The following is a 6,657-nucleotide window of genomic DNA, read 5'->3' on the forward strand; positions in this document are numbered from 1 at the left end:
AAAAAAGAGAATTTTAGTGGTCATTGTTGACACACCACAGTACACAGTGCACAACAACGAAATGTGTCCTCTGCATTTAACCCATATGTGACATCGTGACATAGCAGGGGGCAGCTAATTCAGTGCCCGGGGAGCAGTGCCTTGCTCAGGGTATCTCAGTGGTGCCTTGCTGGTCGGGGATTCAAACCAGCAATCTTTCAAGTATAAGTGCGCTTCCCTAACCATTAAGCCACCACTGCCCACAAAAAAAAAATGAGGGGAGAGCACAAATGCAGTCCACCCACTACCAGAAATTATGCAGTGGAGATTCCCACATTTGAGGAATTCGCAGGGGTTAGCACAGCTGCAGCGCAATGGCTGAGCCTCACCCTGGGTGAAGCACCTTCGTGATCATGGTATCTCCTCTGCCAGGTAAGTATTAAGGTTGAATTCCAGATGTAACTGTGTCACTGTGGATTCCTGCCATGCCTCTTCAGTACTCCCTGGTTTTCTTAGGCTCACATGGTACTTTCATTCACACAGGGTTTAACCTGTTCACTTCCCTCTATTATTGAAAAAGAAAACATAATGATCAGCATCCAGAACAATTTTATATAATTATCTTGCGTTCAATTATCTCTCTCCGAGTCGGAACTCGGATAAAAACGTCACGAAAAATGTCACTTCCCCTTGGAAACACGCCTACTTTCTGACGTTGATGTCGGACAGAATTTTCTTGTCTGAGATCACCCTGTGACGTCATTTCAACATGGCAGCTTACAGTCAACAGTAATTCTATTTAATAAATATTTAAAAATGTTTCTTTTGTTAAATGTATTAATAGTTATAAATGTAATTGCACATGGTCGATTTAGAGAATACCATATCATGACCGTAAACCGTATCCTAGCATGCAATGTCAGATTTTTACCAGTTATTGTCCTTTATTTGTTTGTAGTTTGTTTGCCTCCCGAAAAAAGAATATCGCTATCGATCTAGAAAAATATTATAAAACTTTTAATGTGGTTTGACTCTTTCGTGTTTCTTGTTTGTATGTCTCTCGGAAAAAAATAATCTCACTCCAAATCTGCTAAAATATAAAGCAACTACACACAGCAGCGTGTTCATGGAGGCAGCCATGTTTGTTCCGAGATGTGGCAGCTCGAACGGGAGATTGTCGGACGTGATGTCACTCACCTTGGAATTTCCGACTTCCGGGAGATAATCAAACGCACCATTACTGCGGAGTACTTTTATAGTGTCCTTGATTCCAAAAGGGTGAGGATTCTGTGTCTGTGTGCTGGAGGTCACCGGTATGATGACCCATGGCCAGCAGGGTGATCATTTCACCGTCGGACCCTTGAGTAAGGTTCTCCTCTCACCTGTATATGTGTGCGTCTCACAGCAGAGCATCATTTGATACATGAAAACCAAAGAATTCATATGCACCTGTATGTGCACTCGTATAAATGGCAAATAAAAGTAAGTTAAGAAGAATGAGATGATAACGGAATCAATCTCCTTCTAAGAGGCCTTTAGCACTTCCCGGTGTGATTCCAGAACCTTCTTTTCACACCCTCATGCAAAACAGGTGTGGAGTTACAGGGCAGTTGGTGCACTTACATGGTTCCTGGTAAAGCAGATGGGAAGCTGCTAAAGTGGGATTCAAGCCCCCCCCAACCCCACTGAAGAGGTCACGGCCGGTCATAGTCCTGGCATCGTGCCACAAAGCGCCGTTTCTGCCGAAAAGCGGCCTGGCACCTGGATTTACTGCTGACATGATTTGTTGTCAGTGTCTGGCAGGGCCTGTGCCTCTCAGAACCACGGGCCTTTCAGTCCTGCTGGATTATTCTGAGAGGTAATACCCAGTGCACATGTGCTGGTGCCGCAGCTGCCTTCTCGTACGCTAATCTAAACTAGCGCTGTGACGTGAACTGCAGAGGATGCAATGAAATATGCATCGCAACAGGTTTGGGGGAAGATGAAGCTTCCATCTGCATATGCTTCGCGAAAGGATGCTTTTTGAAGGCTAACATGCTACGTTTAGCCAGGTCACATCAAACAGACCTTTGCTAGGATGCTTAGCATGCTAATTACAGCCTCTCCTTTGGTGCTGGGTCACGCTCTGTGCAAACACACAGTTTTATCCCTCTGTGTAAACATGCTTCCGGGTACATATGGGAGGGCCCCTGGACTGGAATAACACTGTCCTGGAAATCAAAACAAAGGCAGGATGGAGAGTGTTTGATATGGTTTGAATTTGCTCGATAGCAAAGCCCTAGAACCAGCCCTCAAGCAGTTATTTCAGGGGAAAATAATATAGGAGTAGTATAATGAGACCTTTGCATTGTGTTTTTGCACAAAACATATCACTGTTTCAACCAATTGGTCAAATGAATTTTACTTAGTATAGTATTTTCATGGGAAGGTTTATCACCAAAACTGGATCGAAGAGTTAAGTTCTGCCAGAGGATCCTCTGCATGGAAAATCTTTCTCTCCTAACAGCTTCAAAAGTGTAAATCTGTCAGCCAACAATACTGTGCAATGCAGAAGTAATTAGGTCCCTGCATCTGTTTTAAATATGCCGTTGGAGAGGGAGAGAGATCTGTCTTTTGTTGTTTCTTTTTTTCGGGGCGTGCCCCCATCACTCCTGGTGTTCCCAACAGAAGCATTGAGGTCACATCTGAAGTGATTCATCTTTGCCAAACGAGAAGAGCCACTGCCGAACAAGGAATCAGACCATTTAAGCGAGTCCAGAACAGATGGATGGTGGGGGCTATGACCCAGCATGCCTACGCTAACGCTGATGAATGTCTGAGATCCACCCAGAGCCGTGGGATCAGCCATAATCGAAGTCAAGAATCACATCCATGCTATCCAAAGATTCCCTCACCAATGTTGCTAAGTGTTTTGGATGAATAAAATCATTCCAACCGTGTGAAAGACCTTTTCAGTTTAGTTTGGAGGGATCCTGGTTAACCTTGAGTTTGCTTAGCCCAAGGTCTTCTGAAAAGTTCTGATCACGCAGACTGAAACTTCTAAATCAATGAAAGAGCAAATATCCAAAAGTCATTTTTTGAGGTAAGACCACCAATGACCTAAACTCAGGCTTCCGCATCATATGTGACAGTACTGGAACCAAGTAGCACAGCGATTTGCAATGTTTGTAAAATAAAGTTTTGAGAGGTGGGAATAGCATTTAATGGACAATCCCACTTTAAAAAGCGCACGCAACTGTGCGAGACAAAAAAAATCAATGGATGATTTGGGAGTCGCTAACCTGGACTGTCCTGCGAACTCGCTGCAGCTTGTGATACAAGAGTGGCTGCCGTCACAACAAAGTGTAACTGCGCTGGCGCCAAGGGGAGAAAAACTGTGTTAAACTTTTAAGCATTCGCCACTTGTGTATACTTGTTTTGAAGATATTCATATTGAACTGCAAATGCCTCAAAAACACTTAAAACAAGACAAACAAACGAGGTGGAGCAGTACGTTAGGTATGCTTCTAGTAGCCTATAAATATTTTTTGTCATATTTTTTTCTCACTGTATTTACTAGCTTTAAAAAATTAATATAAAGGTATAACAAAGTAAAAAGAGCTCTTGTATCGGAATCGATTTGGAACTGAAAAAATGTGGATTGGCCCTAAATATAACTGCTCACAATCACCACCACAATTGAAATTTTCTGCACCTGCCACTGCTTGCTCTGCAGTATTATGCAGAGGTGGGCAAAGAACAGAACTCGAGTCAAAGATAAAGATACTCCTGGTGAAATATTACTCCAATATAAGAGTTGTTCAATTCAGTCAAATTTTTACTTTAACTTAAAGTTAATTCAGGAGTACTTAATATTAAAAATACTTAATTATTCAAAAGTACATTATCGCATCATTGTATTGCTGCCACACAGCATTTACGGAAGCTAATGTGAGAGCTTCTGAATGCACTGACTTGCTTGTATGACCTATAGAATAGACACCCCATCTACACCCAACAGCTTGGTAGTATTCTGAGACAGCTCTGCCAGTGTGGCTGTACATTCATGCATATGCATGCAGCAGGCAGACTGTGGAATTGCTGTAGATGCAACTTCCTCAAATAAAAAATAAATAAAACAATCAACCCAGTTACACTCCTCTACCTTTATAACTGCCCAACAGCAACATGAAGGACAGATTAGGGGTAGTTTAATGGCCACCATGAAAATATTATTTGAATTCTGACTTTAATGTCAGAATTCTGGCTTTAATGTCAGAATTCTGGCTTTAATGTCAGAATTCTGACTTTTTTTCTCAGAATTCTGACTTTTTTTTTCTCAGAATTCTGACTTTAATCTCAGAATTCTGACTTTTTTTTCTAAACCTGGCGTGAACCTAGGTGAAATTTTCCCACCCCAATACTGTTTCTCCAATGATGCCTGGCATACAACTGGCCAGTAGGTGGCATAGTGCTTAAGGACATGGAGCTGTAACTTAGAAGTTATTGAAGTGTGAAGAGACTCTGCAGTTGTATCCTGTTTAAACCGGTAAAAGTAACACCTAAGGCGACTAAATATAACTAGTTAATCTGGTTTAAATATACCATTTTAAATACTGTATACGTACTGATATGACCTGATTCAAATTTGATAGCTCTTTTCTTTTTTACCCTGGGACAAATCTATATTTGGACTGAATGTTTTTTGTAGAGCTCGTGAATTTTCAGTTCCTCTGCAGAAACTGACACTATTAATTTCTGAATTTTATTTAAAAACCATAAATTACTTGAAAAAAAAAAACACGATTCAACCATTCAATCATCAATGAGAATGTACATCCATGCTTTACAATATCTCTAATATCAAGAGTCATTTGGCTACCGATGATATCATGTGTCAAGGAATTTTGGCAATAATTCATAAGATTCTTTTTTTCCTGGAGGTGCAGGGTTAAAGGGTCACGCGAACATTAAATGAGAGAGCTCCGTGGCCAGAAGCTGAACATGTGCGCTCCAAACGCAAGCACTGACTCCTGGATGCATAGCAAATACTGTGCATGATTCTTGTCATTTTCCATTTTCTCTATATATTCTGATCATACTTTGACATTGCAAATCTCTATACATTTCTGTGTGTGTATGTGTGTGTGTGTGTGTGTGTACCCTGCAACAGACCATAATAATTTTTTGATGAGGTCCCCCCTGAGTGTGCAGCACGTGGACAGGCTTCAGGTGCCCTGCTATCTATACTGGATAAGCACTTGGAAGATGGATGGATGGATGGATGGACATTATACACACACACACACCATGGGATATATAACATAAAATGTGTCTCTCTTCAGCTTCCATACTTCTACAGGAAATAATGTGTCCATTCAATAGGGATGTGCAGCATCCTGCTCTTATGAAAAACAGATATACCGCAAGATATCAACAAAATAATGTGACTGGCACAATTATGCTCACTGTAATCCTATTATACACGATACAATGGCCAAAGCTTCATTTAATTACTTGATTACTCCTTATCTGTCCTCACAGAGTGTGACATAAGAGATAGACTTCATGGCTGGGAAGAGGAATGCTGATGTTCATCACAAAGTCAGGTGAACACTGCATGAAGCTCCAGATTGGAACTGAAGGAAGAACTCTGCCAAAATGTCATAATTTCGGTTCTAATCAGTTCTTTTATATGTAGAATCTTCCCTTTGTTGGCTCAGAACGAGAAACAAAAATGTAGGTTATATAGCGATTCGAATCTTATCAGTGAAAATTTCAAGGCCAGCTGGCTGCAACCTCTCAGGCAGACATACCTTTTATAGTTATATAGCTAAAATTCAGATGTTCGCCATATTTTTTACAAAATCACACCGCTAGGACAGCACGCTATATGCGTGTTGTATTAGTAAATTAAACTAAATATTTTTTCTCATCCTTTTTTTTCTAGTCATGCCATCCGGATCTTTTTCTTGTATATAATCTTATGACCAAATCACACATTTTTTTCTTTGTTTATCATTATTTTCTGATTTTGTATTGTGTTTCAGAGGCAGACTATTTGCATAACCAAGTCCCACCTCAAAGTACCAAAGAAGTAACCCAGCTGGTTTGGCATTTTGGGTACTAGAATTTTTGGTACTGGTACTCGACCGGAAGGCAATGGAAAAGCGAAAGTACCGTACCAAAAGTACCATACTTGGTGCGGTGGTAATCACTCTTGCACTAGGCACTTAATCTAAACAGTACCCCTCATTTCTGTAAGCAGTGAAATATGCATTTTTCTGTTTTGCGGCCATTTTGAATGTATTACCATGTTTTGGTTCCCATGTTACCAGCTTTATTAGCCTTCTGGCACTTCTGCGTAGTACAATTTATGTGGCATAAAACACTAACTGATTGTAGTAAATGCAAAAACAAGCAGGACCATGTTTAGAACAGGCATGGGGCCGTCAGGTCAGGTCAAAACATAGAGAAATAATAAAGAAGTAGGAAATCAGATTTTGTTCCAGTGAGTGCACACACACACACTATAGGCAAATTACAGATGCCACATAACTGTACTGAATGTTTTCTCTCGCCTCCCTTAAATGCACACAGAACCCCATGCCCATACCCATTGGCAGCCTTTGCTTTGACCCATCACCCGGTGGCTTGCTCCCAGTGTGGTTCCTGCGTGTCTCTGGTTAAACCGGTTGA

General features: G+C 41.0%; 1 non-coding gene across 1 annotated transcript; it reads right to left on the minus strand.

Annotated features, from left to right (window-relative positions):
• Positions 1 to 254: 254 nt before the first annotated feature.
• LOC111858778 (U1 spliceosomal RNA) lies at positions 255 to 419 on the minus strand. Its single transcript, XR_002841676.1, has one exon. It is a non-coding gene; the product is annotated as a U1 spliceosomal RNA (small nuclear RNA).
• Between the last annotated feature and the right edge of the window lie 6,238 nt (positions 420 to 6,657).

The sequence above is a fragment of the Paramormyrops kingsleyae genome, chromosome 2 (genome assembly GCF_048594095.1).
Source record: "Paramormyrops kingsleyae isolate MSU_618 chromosome 2, PKINGS_0.4, whole genome shotgun sequence".
NCBI classification, from domain to species: domain Eukaryota; kingdom Metazoa; phylum Chordata; class Actinopteri; order Osteoglossiformes; family Mormyridae; genus Paramormyrops; species Paramormyrops kingsleyae.